Raw genomic sequence first — 15,883 nt, forward strand, 5'->3', positions numbered from 1 at the left:
TCGTCAATAATTTCATTCTCTGCACTGAACTGGTTTGATAGTAAAATGACTTGTCATCAAGCATTTAACCGTAGTGGTCATTCACTGTTCTTTTTAACTGGTACCGTACAAATTAGATAAACATTGAAAGATCCGCGGTTTTTTTCCCTTACAAATGGCGAAGTTCAATGTAAGGGAAGTAACTTTGTGCGAACTAATTCTGCACCTATCATGTGTGAGGTAAATCTTGATAAATTGACAAATGATTTTGTTTTGTTTTTTTTTTTTTTCAGAAAGAACTTAAATGTACCAGTATATTGTAAATTACCGTAGTCCCCCAAATAAAATTCTGCTGAACATGTCATGATCAAAGGGGTCCGACACGTGTAGGTCACCTTAATATGGCATAATAAATAGTCCTAAGGCACTGGGGGCAAAAACATTGGTCAATAGATATGTAACTGTTATATATCTATTGACCAATGTTTTTGCCCCCAGTGCCTTAGGACTATTTATTATGCCATATTAAGGTGACCTACACATGTCGGACCCCTTTGGTCATGATGACGTTGGACGACTTAATTTTGGTTAGAGACCACCAATTGTTTTCCCAAAGAGTGATAGACTTACATTATAACATTATGGCATGTTTGTTTTTGGGGGGGTTTAACGCCGTTTTTCAACACTACCAACTAGTGTAACTTCACATAAACATTGTCAAACATACAAACAAAGTAGATTCAATGTGCAGGGGCTCGGTCCATTATACCCAAGGTCAAGGTCACCAAGGTGTTATACTTCAGTTATTTTTAAAGTTAAAGTTTTTCGGCAACCTTTGTTTTTCAGTCATATCTTTGTTACTATATTGCTTATATCTTACTGTAGCTTCAATTAAACATTGTCCAGGATACAAACAAAAGTATGTGCAGGGGCTGGACCCATTATACCCAAAGTCAAGGACACCAAGGTGTTATACTTGGAATTATTTACCTGTTAATTTTTTTGAAAGCTTCATTTATAGACATGTCTTTGGTATTTTCAAGATGATAACTTGAAATTAAAAATATTTCTTTATCGATCATCATCTGCATGTGTGGTTACAATCCCCTTAAGTCTAGTTGTATTTTTGACAGAATTATGCCCCTTTCATACTTAAACTTTTTGGCATTCATAATTTTAACATGTCCAAAACATTGTGGAATGATTCTAATTTCACTTGGATAATGATTACATTTTACTCAGGCTTTATCGTAGACTCCCTGTATAAAATTTCAAACTTTAAACTAAATCAAAGCGAAGAGCTATAAAAATAATGTATTTTATAGTTTTTTGATCAAAGTTTTAAATCTGTATATTATTTTTCAATGAAACTTCAAAAATTTGTAGTTTGTAGCATCATCAGTGGCATGTGCAGTCAAAATTATAATATTATTTGATTTCTGAAATAATGTGATATTTATTTCTAAAGTCATTGTAAAAATATTTGGTTTTACCAAAGTGGAAATTGGCAGGTACTTGAAAATGCAGCTCTCTGATTAGTCAGTTAAAACTCCTGATGTCATGATGAATTTTTGAATTGTTTGCTCTCTGGATATAACTTTAGAACAATGTAAGATAATGACTTGAAACTTAAAATATATCTTTATCATCACCATCTGCATGTTTGGTAACAATCCCCATAACTCTGAATTGTATATTTGACCAAATTATGCCTATTTTATATATATATATTTTTTTGTTGTTTTTTTTGGACATAACTTTGGTGCAATATAAGATAATGACTTTAAACTCAAAAGATATCTTTACCATCATCATCAGTACCCCTTCCATACTTGACCTTTAACCCTTCTGAGCAGTAGGATTTTTTATATCTTGGTGTATCTCCCTTTTTAAGTATAGAGTTCTATTATCGAGACATAGATTCATTTCACTGTCAAATCGCCGAATAGTGGAGCGCGCAGACTTATGGACAGCTCTTGCTGAATTGGTGGTCTCTGACCTGTATGATCTGATATTCTAGAGTTGTCATCCCTCAGGACAGCGACAGTCAAAAGTTATCAGAAACAATCATCTACACACACACACACAAAGAAAAAAACAAAACAAGAAAAAGCAAAGGGGAGTAATTGAAAAGAAATTATATGTCCACAAAAATGTTTCTCAACCCACAAAAATCCTTATCAGATACAGCTAGACATGTCAAAATTCACCTGGAACATTTGGGATATCATCCATGTTGTACCGCAGAAAAGTGGTCTCGATTTTTGCTATGACCAAAATATAAAATAAAGTTACAAAATAAGTTTGTACCCCACCATGGACCCCGACACAAAACAGACCCTGTTAACATTTGACCTCAAAGTGTGACCTTGACCTTGTGGTCTGTATCATGCGTACAACATATCATCTCGTTATGGTAAACATCTGTATTTGTATCTGTTCGTATATGTTGAAGGACTACTTCTGGCATATATTATACAGGAATCAGATAAAACATTTATGCAAAGTTATTTCAAAATCCCTTCATGGATGGTGGAGTTATGGACTGGACAAGAAACAGACGCAGTTAACATTTGACCTGTAAGTATGACCTTCACCTTTGGGCTAGGGGCCTGGGTCTTGTGCATGACATGTCGTTATGGTGAACATTTATGTCAAGTTACATCAAAATCCCTCTATGCATGACGAAGGAAGTCTCTGGACAAAGTCATTCTTGTATCTGAACTTTGGCAACTAGGTGTGACACTGACCTTAGTTTAATGCCGCGAAGTCGTACCCAATTTACGCACAGCTACTAATTACGTAACAGAGGCAGATCTGGTCTGGAAAAGAAGTCAGCAAATCCTAGAGTTGTAACACTTTTATCAACTATTCAATTCCGAGCATTAAATGGTTATATACAATATACAATACAAAGATGTTACAAGCATTGTATACAGATAATGATATAAAGCATCATTGTTTTAGAAATATATGGGGAATACAATATTTTTTTTTAAACTCGCTTTTTTTTTTGTATGAGAGGTTGACCACGTCAACACATAAAGTTTACTATTTTAAAACTAATTCTTTAAGAGAATGAATTTACTTTCATTTAAATACAGAGAATATTTGAATACAATTTGTCTCTACAATTTTCAGATAGGACCTATGTAGATTATGATATTATAAAAACAGCGTAGATTCATAGATTCACATACAACTAAACTGTACATGACATATTAACAAGGTGAATATAAAAGGAAATATTTTTATGAATCAATTGCAATTAAGCATACGAGACATTTTAAATGGATTATAATGCCCCATATTTTGTCGCATAATTCTTATAACTCACATTACATAATGTGTAGATAATACTCATATGCCACAAAATATGGGGCATTATATTAGAACTAAGGGTCTGAATCCTGCGCATGCAGAGTTATGGACCAGACACGGTGTAACAGACGGAAGGAAAGACGCAGCCTATTTCTATATCCCCTTTTCTTCAGAACAAAAAGACTGATCAATGCATGTCAAAGGTATGGCCTAAATTCTTATATGACCCTTTAAGTCAAGTAAAGTCATGTAATATTTATTTACAAAGTCGGAGATAACAACAAGTAACATAAGCTCTAGTGAAAAAAAGAAAATACTCCTCAATGCGTCCTTGATGTTTGAGATACGAACCTGGGGTTTGCACATGACACTCCGTCTCGGCAATGAGGTTAACATTCATGCCAAATATAAACAAGATTGCTCCATGCAGGTGGGCTCTACAAAATGTCACAGTGATTCCATAGAGCAGACTTGTAAATGAAGATAAACACATGTTAAGATGGTGAATCTATAGACTGTATTAATTAAAAGAAGATTTTTAAGTAAATATTTAAATGAATATACTGTGCTAGCATTTTTAGCTCACCTGAGCCAAAGGCTCATGGTGAGCTTTTGTGACCGCTCAATGTCCGCTGTCCGGCTCGTGTCCGTCAACATTTTCTAAAAAATCTTCTTGAAAACCACTGTGCAGAATTACACCAAACTTCATAGGAATGATCCTTGAATGGTCCCCTTTCAAAATTGTTCAAAGAATTGAATTCCATGCAGAACTCTGGTTGCCATGGCAACCAAAAGGAAAAACTTTTAATAGTCTTCTTGTCCAAAACCGCAAGACATAGAACTTTGATATTTGGGATGTGACATCATCTTATGGTCCTCTATCAAGATTGTTCAAATTGTGCCGGAGGTGAAAAGAGGCCCCGTCCTGGAGGTCACAAGTTTTACGAAGACTTATATAGGAAAAAACTTTAAAATTCTTCTCGTCTAAAACCACTAGACCTAGACCTTTGATATTTGGTATGTAGCATTGCCTTGTGGTCCTCTACCAAAATTGTTCAAATTATTACCCTGGGGTGAAAAGAGGCCCCACCCTGAGGGCCTCAAGTTTTACATAGACTAATATATAGGAAAAAACTGACCTACTTTCTAATATTTTAGCATCAGTTTGCCATTTGAAACAAGGGCTCATATTACTCAGGTGAGCGATATAGGGCCATCATGGCCCTCTTGTTAATTAAGATATGTAGGAAAAGAATATTTAAGAAAGAAAGTTATCTTAAGGTCAAAGGTGCTGTAGATCAAACTTTATTTCAGAACATAGGCTATAGTTTTTATTGTCACATATTGAATGTGCAAGCTTGTTTAATGCTTTATAAACCAAAACACCAATATTGTATTTAATTTTGTTTGGGAAAGTTAACCACTTAAGTTCACAAAAGAGAGTACTGGATGATGTCTGTGAGGATGCTTTCAATAAAAGCCTAGCTGCCCTCTTTTGAATATTAAAGCTTTTTCCATATGTTTCCCCGTATAGATGATACGTCATCAAAAATCGGTGTATAAGTTCTAAAAAAATTCTTGACATCAGCATTTAGGTATTAAATATTCTATGAAATAGATATAGCTTAAAGTGCATTTTTTCACACACTGTTTTTGTTTTTAATATTGATCCCAACTTAATTTAAGTTAAACACCTAACAATTTTTTGGATATGATACATTTTTAATACAGTTATAATTTAGAATTAGATTTATGTCTCTTACTTTATATAATTTCTTGTTCTATTACTAGTGAACATACTGGTTGTCTTGTTCAGATGGCGAGCCATATTGTTAGACATGCACCAGTTATCAACTTTGACATTAACATCAATTTGCAATTTTCTTTCAATATCAGATACATTATGGTCACTTACATGCATCATAAAATCATCAGCATGCATGTCAATGTTTGAGTTTTCGACAACCAATGGAAGATCGTTTATATATATCACAAAAGAGTAGGGGACCAAGTATAGATCCTTGTGGATAATATATCTTATGTGTTTCCACTTTGACATATAATCTGTCAATAACAAAGTTTTAAAGTTTCTTAAAAAATATAGCAATAATTTTATGATATCTTTTTTTTTCTTCCTTTTTTAGTTGTTGTATGATCTGCAGCTCAGTGCCTTTAAATGAAAGAAAATGGCAAAAGTTTAAACAAGGAGCTGCCTTCAATAAACGCTTGATGCCCCTGGTGGCATCCTTGTCGATACAAAGCAACTTAAGTCCAAAACGAGGTCAATGTCAAGGTCAAGCTGAAGTCAGGTGATGTTTGAAGATGAGGAATGGTCACGGGTTACATCTGTATTAGTATCAATTCATCCTTGTAAGCGGTATTGATGCTAGACGAAACGGTCCCATTTGGTTAACCAAGAGATGGCCCATATAAATCAACCAAAGTCCAAAATAAGGTCAAGGTCAAGGTCAAACTGAGGTCAGGTGATGTCTGAAGATGAGGAATGGTCACAGGTTACATCTGCATTAATATCAAGTCATTCTAGTAAGGGGTATTGATGCTAGACGAAACAGTGCCGTTTGGTTAACCTCGTATGGACGGACGGAAGGACGAACGAACGGACGGACAAACAGACAGGACAATCACTATATGCCTCCAGCATCAGTTGATGCCGGGGGCATAAAAATACATTTATTGAATGACTTACTCCTGTGGTAGCAATTTACCTTTGCATGGCCTAGACCAAGAATTATAGGAATCAAATAATGTGTAGCATCCTAAATGGGGAATCATTCACTGAACCCTCCAGTGAGTGCCTAATTAACTTGCTGCATGTTGCCCTCTGTGGATATTCGTCGAAATGAGGACACGTTATTATCAGGCAAGAGCCAGGTATCGAACTCATCAGTTTTATGAAAGCATGAACTTTTTAAAGTAAAAAGAATTGAAAATAAACAAGAGCTGTCACATTTTTTTTTTTTTGGTTGGATTTAACGTCGCACCGACACATGATAGGTCATATGGCGACATTCCAGCTTTAATGGTGGAGGAAGACCCTAGTTGCCACTCCGTGCATTATTTCATTCCGAGCGGGCACCTGGGTAGAACCACCGACCTTCCATAAGCCAGCTGGATGGCTTCCTCACATGAAGAATTCAACGCCCCGAGTGAGGCTCGAACCCACATCGATGAGGGGCAAGTGATTTGAAGTCAGCGACCTTAACCACTCGGCCACGGAGGCCCCTAGGAGCTGTCACAGGAGACAGCGCGCTCGACTATTTCGATGCTGGATTGTGAAACTGGGCACACCTGAGGAAACTAGAGCTGTCACTGGAGTGTTTAATGACTCCAATTGTGGATGAAGATATTCCACAATAGCCTGAGTCTATGTCAAAAATATCAACTTAAAGTAATAAGAGAGGTAAAGATAAAATGTATCAAAACACTATATAAGTATATCCTAAGCAAAAAGGGGCATAATTCATTAAATATTGGTGCCAGAGTTATGCAGCTTGTGTCATATAGTGTGGGTGATGATGTTGAACAACTATTTTTTAAGTTTGAATCAAATCCATTCAGTAATAACAGAGACAGAGTGAAAGTGCATCAAAACTTTAACCTAAAATTCTAAGTAAAAATGGGAAATAATTCATGAAAAATTGGTCCCAGAGTTATGCAGCTTGTGTCATATGATAAGGGTAATGATGTTGAACAATTGTTTAAGTTTGAATCAGATCCATTCAGAAATAACAGAGATAGAGTGAAAGTGCATAAAACTTTAACCTGAAATTCTAAGTAAAAAGGGGAATAATTCATGAAAAATTGTGCCAGAGTTATGCATCTTGTGTCATATGATGTGGGTGATGATGCTGAACAACTATTTTAAGTTTGAATCAAATCCATTCAGTAATAACAGAGGTAGAGTGAAGGTGCACCAAAACTTTAACCTGAAATTCTAAGTAAAAAGGGGGAATAATTCATGAAAAAATGGTGCCAGAGTTATGCACCTTGTGTCATATGATGTAGGTGATGATGTTGAACAACTGTTTTAAGTTTGAATCAAATCCATTCAGTAATAACAGAGATAGAGTGAAAGTGCATCAAAACTTTAACCTGAAAATCTAAGTGAAAAGGGGGGATAATTCATGAAATACTGGTGCCAGAGTTATGGCCCTTATGTCAGATGATGTGGATGATGAGAGGAATAAGTATTTCAAGTTTGAATCAAATCCATCAAGTAATTACAGAGATAAGTTGAAAAAAGAGAAAGTGTAAAAAAAACTTGAACCAAGGTGGGGACGCGGAAAGACGCCAACGCCGGGGCGAGTAGAATAGCTCTCCTTATACTTCGTATAGTCGAGCTAAAAAGGAATGCTAGTTATGAAACTGAGTTGAGCAGAATTGTTGTTGTCCAGAGTGTAAAGCAATGGAAACGATGGACATGTGTGTCTGCTATTTCAATCTTTTTCTCTGGTTATATGCCTCTTTCTCGTAATTCCGAGCCTTCTCATTGATCTGAGTCTTTTGAAAATTTGCACTTGCAGCTATTTCCTGTTTCTAAATTTTATATATGTTGTAAAAAATCATATGACAGATAAACAAAAGTAAAAAGAAAATAGAATTACTTGCATTAAAATAGAAATATACACAACTGAAAATTTTGGTACAAAATTTGCTTATCTAAAATCATTGGGGTAATATATAACCTTCTTACAGTAAACAGAAAGCACTTATTTTAAAACTTTTTTGTCCGCTAACACAATAATATATCTGTTCTTTATTTTAACAAAGAACTTTTTCAAAAAAGCCTTAATTTTTCAGAGCTAGTACAAATGATTGCAAGTCTCGGTTTTAACGAGAAAGAATTTGGCTGTTTCAGAGGGTTAGGGTCATCATGTGAAAGCCTAGATTATTCATTTACAAAAATCCTTAGGATTTTTCTTCATGGGTATCTTATAAGTTTAGATGTTGGAGTACCAAACTATAGCAAAAACTCTTTTGAAACTTAAATCTTCTACTGACCAGCACTGAAAAAGCGGCTTAGGGGCTCGGAATAACGAGAAAAGGGCATACTTACTTTTAAAACTTTATAGATACACAATAAAACAGGATAGAGACAGGAAAACTGCCACTTCAACCCTTACCCTGCTCAATTTCTATAATGGGAATTATTCAATTTGGGCAATACCATTTATCATTCAAAGGGGTGTTCACTGAAAATTTTCTGACGATAGCGAACAGTGCAGACCACTGAAAATTACAAAAAATACCATAAGGACCCTTTTTGCTTGATGGGGCTTAATATGTTCAGTATATGTACATTGTATCTGTTGTCACAAAAAAGAGAGGAATGAAATATGTTTAAATCAAACAATGTTATTGACATGTACATGCCATTTACCATCTTGACCGAGAGTCATTCCTACATGTTTATGATGATCAACGAAATTAAGGTAAGAGAGGGTAGTCTTGTATAAGATAATAGAAAAAACAAAAACATAGCTTCAGTTTTTGACGAGTTGACCTTAAGAAGCCATTGTCTGGCCCATGAGGAATTCTTATGTTGGTAGTAGATACCGTAAGGTAACTATTACCCACAAATAACCGATAATAAAGAGAAATAACTCGGCAATATAATTTCAGAATTAAAAACAGTAAAAAACCGAGCACTGACCTTGGGGTACATTGGCATTTACACTTTTTGTATTAGAAAAGGATTGTCCGATAAAAATTCTTTGAGGACGGTCTTTTAAGTAGCTAAATATTAATCTTGAATAATACCCAAAACGCCATATTGTCTAAGTTTGAATGATAAAACCCTTATGCCAAACCCTGTCAAATATGTATGTGTGACCCTCTACCAAGATTGTTCAAATTATTTTGATTTGTCAAAAAAAAAATATGTCCGCCAGAGAGCGTGGTCACTTTTCTCTATATGTATATAGTGGAAACTTCAAAAATCTTCTTGTTTGAAACTGCAAGCCCGATTTTAAAATAATTTTACACAAATTCTTGTGTGAACCTCTACCAAGATTGTTCAAATTATTCCAATTCATAAACTAGAATGTGTCTAGAGGTGTGCAAGTTTATATCATGATAAAGACTTATGCAAGTTTTCAATCATTTATATTAAATGCATTTTGAACTAGGTGCATCACATGGTGAAAATGTGCATTTTTGACTATTTCAGGGGCCATAACTCTGAAAATAGGGTGCGGACCAGAATGAAAAATAGGAGGTGCGCAAGTTCATATCATGATTAAGACTCATGCAAGGCTTCATGAATCTATATCAAACACTTTCTGAGCTAGGCATGTCACAAGGTGAAAATGTGCATTTTTGACTATTTCAGGGGCCATAACTCAGAAAATAGGGGGCGGAGCCAGACAAAAAATAGGAGGTGCGCAAGTTCATATCATGATTAAGACTCATGCAAGGTTTCATGAATCTATATCAAACACTTTTGAGTTAGGCGCGTCACAAGGTGAAAATGTGCATTTTTGACTATTTCAGGAGCCGTAACTCTGAAAATAGGGGGAGGAGCCTGACGAAAAATAGGAGGTGTGCAAGTTCATATCATGATAAAGACTCATGCAAGGTTTCATCAATTTATATCAAATACTTTTCAAGCTAGGCATGTCACGAACTTCAGACGGACGGATGCACGGACAAGACCAAATCTATATGCCCCCACCACTCATGGGGGGGTGGGGGGCACAAAAACAAGGCTGCCAGGGGGCATGGTCACTTTTCTTCTCTGAATCAGTAATAGCTAGAGGATTGGTATTTGGCGTGTGATATAAGATTTGTAATGTCTACCATAATTGTTACCACTCATGTAGATGATGATAAAGATACATGTTAAGTCTTTATCTTATATTGTACCTAAAGTAACATCAAGAAAGCAAAGATTGCCAGAAAATTTTAAATATGAAAGGTGCATAATTCTGTCAAAAATACAATAAGAGTTATGGGGATTGTAACACAAAGAAATATTTTTAATTTAAAGTTATTGTCTTTTAAAGAACCAAAGATATGTCTAAAAACAAAGCTTTCAAACAAAAATTAACATGAAAATAATTAAAATTATAACAACTTTGTGACCTTGACCTTGGGTATAATGGTCCCAGCCCCTTCACATACTTTGTTTGTACGCTGGAAATGTTTATGTGAACTTACAGTAAGATATAAGCAATAGTAACAAAGATATGACACAAAAGCAAAGGTTGCTGAAAAACTTTTAACCTTAAAAATAACCAAAGTATAACAACTTGGTGACCTTGACCTTGGGTATAATGGACCCAGCCCCTATATATATTTTGTATGCTGGACAATGTTTATGTTAAGTTACATTAAGATATAAGTAATAGTAATAAAGATATGACAGAAAAACAAAGGTTGCTGAAAAACTTTAAGAAAGCTCACGCCGATGCCGGGACGTGTAGAATACCCTCCCTATCCTCCAAATAGTTGAGCTAAAAAGTGAGTAGTTATTTAATGTTTTATATAGGACATGATATTTGGCAATATTTTTACAGGTTATACATTTAGGTTTGATGTGGAATTAACTTTGATGGTTTATTTAGCCAAAGGCAGTTGGTTAGGAAACTGAAAACCTGTCAGTTATGTTATGTATCTTATGCATTATAAGGCAGATTATAAAAGATAAAAACATAATCTATACATGTAATTTTTAATTTCAAATTAGGAAAATATAGGTAAATGAAATTTTCTAGTGTAGATCTAGACAAAACATAGCTAAAAAGACGTGTTTTTCTCTACTGAGAGTATGCTGAACAAGGCCAGTTACGTAACCTATCTTAGGAAAATCATAACTGTTAATCAAGGTGTGATGCAGACGCCAACGCCATGGTGAGTAGGATAACTCCTCTTATTCTTTAAATAGTTGAGCTAAAACGTTCTGTAGACGGAGTATAATGTACAGTCTGAATGCCAGCATAAATGTGAATGTGACTCAGGAAGATTGTAGAGATTTTTTTTGTCTCTTGTGGGAAATGTAAGCAACTACTAACCAATCCAAAATGATAAAAAATGTTGGTCCAGTTTGTTTCTTTAGATAACTGTTTCAACAAAATGATATAAATACATCAAAACAATTAGTTACACTTTATTATTTGACATTATCAATCAAAACACATATTATCCACATTTTACTGTACCTACTGTCACTTTTAAACATTATTTTAATATCTAATTTTGTAGATTTTTACTAGTAAGTATAACTGTCTTTCTTTCACAGTCATCTGAACTTTGATGTTACATTCAGGGATTTTCACTACCACCTTTGAACACAATGACTTGAATGTTACTTAAAATAATTCTGTCTATATCTGTCACATTTGAAAATTTTTTGCACTCATGTCACACAGAGTGAGTTGCATGTTTATCTCCGCTTTTTTTCCAGTGTTCAGCAGAGTCCAGCCTTCAGTATCAGGAGTGTTAACATAAACAGATAATAAAGAGTTTATTGCGCCTATTGACAGGTAACTGAAGTTATCTGTCTGAATTTTCCATAGAAAAGCTACACTTTGGTGTCATTATAACAGTATGGAAGACTCGGCAGCAACATCCTAAGTCAACATTACTGTGTGTTTTTCCTGTGTGGACTACTCGGGTCAGTGTAACTGCATGGAAACTCTTAATAGCAATGTCCTAGTCCACATTGCTGTGTGGTAGACTCAGTAGCAAGATTCTGGGTCAGTGTTACTGTGTGGTAGACTCAGTAGCAATGTTCTGAATCACAGTTATTGCATAGATGACATAGTAGCAATGCTCTGGGTTCGTGTTACTGTGTGGTAGACTCAATAGCAATAGACTCAATAGCAATTTTCTAGTCAGCATTACTGTGTGGTAGACCCTGTAGCAATGTTCTGAGTTAGTGTTTTTATACGGCAGATTTTCCTGATGGTAGTCTCAGCTCTTTAAATTCCAGCCAGATAAGATAAAGCGATTTTATCTGATCAGAAAACTGTATCCTACCAAGCTGAACATCAATGACTCCCTGTGAAGCAGATCCAAGTTAACTTCTTAGCTAAGATGCAACTGAAATAATGCAACAGTATTAATCAGTAAGAGAAACAACAGCTCTTAGCTCGAAAGTGAATAATACATATGTATAGGACACTAGAGCTACCACTGGAATAAGCAATACACCCAAAATACTTCTTTACCTAAGAAACAGCATTTCAAGTGTAAAGTTTCTGTACTGACAAGTATATTTCAAACTGGAGCTATCACTAAAGGAATTTTATACACTCAGACACAGCTACAGATACAGAGAAATGAGATCTTCACCTAGGACTTAGTAACCTGGATTATGCACTTTGCGTGTCATCTGGATGATGTTAAAAATTGAATGAAGTTTATTCTAGTGGTTTGAAAATACTGACTGGACACAAGTTTAAGATATATGATCATTTGAGTTCTGGGACCTTGACCTTGGAACTAATACCCTTGGTTGTGTGCTATGCAAGATATCTTGATAAGGCAAATAACTGATGCTACTTTTATAAAAATCTTCCCAACAGTTTAGAAGATATGGAGCAGACATGAAGTTAAGCTACTTGACCTTTTACCTTAAACTGTGACCTTGATCTTTGACATAGTGAAATGGGTTCTGCACTCTGCACCTTGTCTTGATGAGGTAAAAAACTGATGTTAGTTTTGTGAAAATCTTCCAAGCAGTAAGGAAGATATGGAACTAATATGAATTACAGATGGAGGGACATGGGAAACTCTATTTTGCGTTAGGGGGTAGTAGGGAAATGTGGGAGCGATGAGGGGGGGAGGGGGAAGGAATTGCTCTGATTGGATCCCGGAACAGTTTTAAGACCTAAAGGAATAAAGAAGAAAATTATTTGCTTCTGGGTGAGTCGAGGGTTGGAAGTGGGCAGGTGGCAGATTGTTGGAGGATTTGTTTGTTTTGGGTTTTTCAACATTATTTCAGTTATGTAGCTGTGGGCATTTAACCTAACCAGTGTTCCTAGATTCTGTACCAGTACAAACCTATTCTCCACAAGTAACTACCAACCTCCTCATATGAATCAGAGGTGGAGGACAAATGATTTCAGACACCATGAATAATAAAATGGTCATTATGACCCTGGATCGCTCACCTGAGTAATGTGAGTTACATATATCAAATGTCAAACTGATGCTAAACTATTAAGAAAGTAGGTCAGTAGGTCTTATTCATGGTCACTGAAAGTCAGTTTTAAGATCAGTGTGCAAAACTGTACATGTCACCCAAATTTTAGGGCTGTATCTTAAGAAACAAGAAAGTAGGTCGGGCATAATTCAAACAATCTTGTTAGAAATCAACTAGACAATGACACATACCAAATATCAAAGGCCTTAGGCTTAGATTTTTTTAATGTTATTCCTATATAAGTCTATGTAAAACTTGGGACACCCTGGGTGGGGCCTCTTTTCAACTAAGGGGCATAATTTGAATAATCTTAGTACAGAGGACCACTAGGCAATGCAACATACCAAATATTAAAAGCCTAGCCCTTCCAGTTTCATACAAGAAGATTTTTAAAGTTTTTTCCGATATAAATATAATATAAAACTATGGACCCCCAGGGAAGGGCTTCTTTTCACCCCAGGGTAATAATTTGAACAATCTTGGTAGAGAACCATAAGGCAATGCTACATAATCAAAGGCCTAGGTCTTGTGGTTTCAGACAAGAAGGTTTTTAAAGTTTTTTCCTATACAAGTCCATTTAAACCATGCGACCGCGGTCTGGGCTAGGGGGGTAAAATTGAACACACTTGGTAAAGGACCAATAGATTATGCTAAATACCAAATATCAAAGCTCTATGCCCTGCAGTTTTGGACAAGAAGATTTTCAAAGTTTTTCCCTATATAAGTCTATATTAACCATGTGAACCCTGGGGCGGGGTCATATTTGACCCTAGGGGGATACTTTGAATAAACTTGGTAGAGGACTATTTGATGATGCTACATACCAAATATCAAAGCCCTAAGGCCCTATGGTTTTGGACAAGAAGATTTTCAAAGTTTTTCCCTATGTAAGTCTATATAAACCATTAATTTGACCATAGGGTGGGCCATATTTAACACTAGGGGGATAATTTGAACTAACTTGTTATAGGACTATTAGATGAGGCCACAAACCAAATATCAAAGTCCTAGCTACTGTGGGTTTGGACAAGATTTTTTAAAGTTTTTCCTTTCAGTTGCCATGGCAACCAGAGTTCTGCATGGATTTCAATTCTTTGAGCAATTTCGATAGGGGGGCACCCAAGGATCATTTCTGTGAAGCTTAGTGTAAATCTGCCCTGTGGTTTTGAAGAAGATTTTTGAAGTTCACAATGTAGCCATATAGGGAAAATAAGCCCCACCCCACTGGTGGCCATGTTTTTTACTGAAACAGAATGGCTTAGGCAATTTTGGTAGAGGGTCACCTAGAGATCATTTCTACAAAATAGTTTTGAAATCTGACAACAGTTTCTGACAGACCGACAGACGGTTCAAAAACTATATGCTTCCCTTCGGGGGCATAAAAAGATGTTTAAGATATACAGATTTGGAGAAAATTCTCATATACATAATTATACTCACTTGAAGAATGAAGGTACTCCTACATATGGAATGTCTGGGCTTTTACAGAATGATGTACTTCCTGGCTCACATTCTGTCCGCACCACCAACAACCATGGGGATTTTCAGGAGCTGTAATTTTCATCAGATTCTGATCAGGTAATGGATTTGGTCGAAAGTTTAACAAAATTAATGGTCATTAACACTTATGTGTGTGTTTACTGACTGCATAATACATGTTGAAAATTTCATTTTTCTATCCTAGCAACCAGGATAGTTATTTTAGCATGTGCATGAATTTAGTTAAGATACTTTGCGTGAATATGAAATCTTATGTATTATGTTTGTCAAATATTTACATTAATTTAACAAATATATATCTAGCCAAGGTTCATGACAAATTCAGTTTGTAACATTGTTATTACCTCCCTTTACTTATCTTTGCTGCACAATCAGGATATATTGGAAATAAATTAATTCCAAAGCTATATACTGTTTTAAAACTTGCCTGTTGGTTAAGATTGTTGACATATATCAATATCTATCAAACACAAAAGCAATAGCAATAGTCCACTTTTTGAATATTAATGGGGAAAAATCACAAACTTTCATAAAACGTAATAAAATATACATTTCTAATAAGGATCTGAATAATGAATATTTGTCTGAGGTATAACCCAACTTACTCTCCCACAAATTTATAACTTTTTCTGAAGCAAGCTAGTTTAGTTAAGTGAATAATTAATTGACTATTGTTTTTTTCCCATTTTATTAGAAATTAATTTTATTGCTCATTTATATAATTAAAATTTTTTTTTTTTCAAATTAAAATTCTTTAAATTTCCCAAAAAAGGTCCCAACATTAAATTTTCCATTGTAACCTTTCCCATTTTACTAAAGCTTTTTTTTTCTTAAGTCTCGTCAAAAAATTTTTTTAAATTCAAAAAAATTTCTTTGTATAGGAAAAAAGTTCTTTTTCAAAAATGAACCTTGTTT

The 15,883-nt window shown here is 35.1% G+C and overlaps 1 long non-coding RNA gene across 1 annotated transcript; it reads right to left on the minus strand.

The window, feature by feature from the left end:
* Window positions 1-11,412: 11,412 nt before the first annotated feature.
* Window positions 11,413-15,432, minus strand: LOC128556787 (uncharacterized). Its single transcript, XR_008370836.1, has 2 exons — window positions 14,909-15,432; window positions 11,413-12,363 (listed from the first exon to the last, which is right to left on the minus strand). It is a non-coding gene; the product is annotated as an uncharacterized LOC128556787 (long non-coding RNA).
* Between the last annotated feature and the right edge of the window lie 451 nt (window positions 15,433-15,883).

This window comes from Mercenaria mercenaria, chromosome 4, assembly GCF_021730395.1.
Source record: "Mercenaria mercenaria strain notata chromosome 4, MADL_Memer_1, whole genome shotgun sequence".
Classification (NCBI taxonomy): Eukaryota; Metazoa; Mollusca; class Bivalvia; order Venerida; family Veneridae; genus Mercenaria; species Mercenaria mercenaria.